The following is a 2,500-nucleotide window of genomic DNA, read 5'->3' on the forward strand; positions in this document are numbered from 1 at the left end:
AATGAACGCTGTTAACTAAACAATGCCTGTAAATAGTCAAAGCAACCTTTTGCAAATCTTTCTTCATGCTTCCCTTACAAATGATACAAGCTGTATTCTTATTGTCTGTAAACCATTTAACTTTTCCCTCCAATTTCGTGAGTTAGGGAAATCAAAACTCTCTAAACAACAGCCAACCTGGGCCAAGTTGAACTTTTTACCATTTCATCGGAACTCCACATTCCGTAACAATCAACAACATAACCTCCCAAAATGTATTAAACGATATCTCGCCCTGATATGAGCTGTGTTTTAGCTTATATATATATATATATATATATATATATATATATATATATATATATATATATATATATATATATATATATATATATACATATATATATATGTATATATATATATGTATATATATATATATATATATATATATATATATATATATATATATATATATATATATATATATATATATATAAAACAGGGAGGGGGGTGTTGATAAACATAACCAAAGCACCTGGGGCTCGGGGAGGTTGCAATAAGGCTCACCGAAAGCTGACGAGATTTTAAGCTTTTTTGTAGCTATTACTTGTATTTTTTAAACAATTTTCGCCTTATAGTTTAATATTATAAGAGAAAATGCATTATGCAATAACAACATCCCGTTAAAATGAATAAAGCAATTCAACAGTAATCTCAACAATTAATTTTAGTGCATGACTATAAATGTTCAGAAGCTCCCATCAGCGTACTTCTTAGAACTATCTATAATTATTGGAGCGCCTGCATCCTTTCGTTGAAATCAACCTACAAAAGTTTTTGACTGGTCGAACTGTAGTTAGTCTCTTCTCTTCTTTCCACTTGATTCATATCAGAAACACAATCGCTTTATCTGCAGCTCATATATAATGATTTTTTACCTATTTGGAGTGTGTATGTGTGTGTGCTTGTGTGTGTGAAGAGAGAGAGAGAGAGAGAGAGAGAGAGAGAGAGAGAGAGAGAGAGAGAGAGAGAGAGAGAGAAGGATGATTTCAGTTTTCGACGTATCTTTTACAGCATTCTTCTTGTAGCAACTACTGAACGGAATATGTTGACTATTTAGTTTGTTTTATCAAAGATTGAAGGTTTTCGTAAAATTCAAGCTTTACACCGTAAAATCTTTTTTCCTTTAATTTCTTCATATCAGACATTTCTTCGAAGGAAAGCCTGGTTTTTATTTATTTTAAGATTTTCTTTTTTTACCATTTGTTTCTCTATTTATAGAAACAATAAAAACCACCATACTAAATAAAACTGTAGATTTTTTTTTAATATATGTCACATTTAAAACCACCAACTTTATTGAACAAATTATAAGTTACGGGGTTTTCATGACACGTAGGTTATAACATACCAATGAAATTACACATTCACAACAGTTTTGCTACTACCACTTCGGGGCAACCGTGAAGAAATGTGCCAAGGATTGTCGATGGGCAAAAAACGTGTAAGTAGGTCATCGCTCGTGGTGGTGGCCTCCCGTGTTTCTAATTTTTTCTTTTTACATGATGCAGGAACGGGCGTGCGATTTTTGGTAGACACGGGTGCTTGTTGTTCTCTATTGCCAAGGGAACTCTTCAGGACACGACGTAGTCTGTCTACGTCTGCCGACGTACGCTTGGTAGCTGCCAACGGATCTGCGATACCCACCTACGGTTACGAGAACCTCACATTATCGTTCAGAAACGGAAAATTTAATTGGAAGTTTCTCGTTGCTGACGTCACATTGCCAATCCTCGATGCGGATTTCCTCTCTCATTTCCACCTTCTGGTTGATGTTGCCCACCGACGATTGGTCAACGCAGACTCGTACTTGTCGACACCTCTTCAACCCGCCCCCTCCAACCTCGCTCTCCACATCAGCACACCCACGGATGCCTACGCCCACCTCCTCACGTCGTACCCGGAAGTTTTCCGTCCAGAACTTCGTCAAACGCCCACGGCTCCTGCCAAGAACGGTATTTATCACCATATCAAAATGACGGGACCCCCAGTCTTCGCAAAATTCAGACATCTGGCACCAGAACGATTGGCAGCCACCAAACAGACATTCGCCGAAATGGAGGAAATGGGCCTTTGCCAAAAGGCCTCCAGCTCATGGTCATCACCCTTACACAACGTTCTGAAGAAAGACGTCTCCCTCCGTCCGTTCGGGGATTACAGGCGCCTGAACATGCAAACAGAACCGGATCACTACCCCCTCCCAAACATTGCCAATGTGACCTCCTACCTGCACAAAGCGAAGGTTTTCTCTACGCTCGACCTCCTTAAGGGGTATTATCAAGTGCCTATGAACCCAGAAGACACCCTAAAGACCGCCATCACCACTCCGTTTGGTACATACACCTTCAATTACTCCTGTTTTGGCCTTCGTAATGCTGGAGCCACGTTTCAACGTCTCATGGATGGCATCTTAGGGAACCTCCCCCTCTGTATATGTTATGTGGACGACATACTTGTGTTC

Source organism: Palaemon carinicauda, chromosome 8, assembly GCF_036898095.1.
Source record: "Palaemon carinicauda isolate YSFRI2023 chromosome 8, ASM3689809v2, whole genome shotgun sequence".
Classification (NCBI taxonomy): domain Eukaryota; kingdom Metazoa; phylum Arthropoda; class Malacostraca; order Decapoda; family Palaemonidae; genus Palaemon; species Palaemon carinicauda.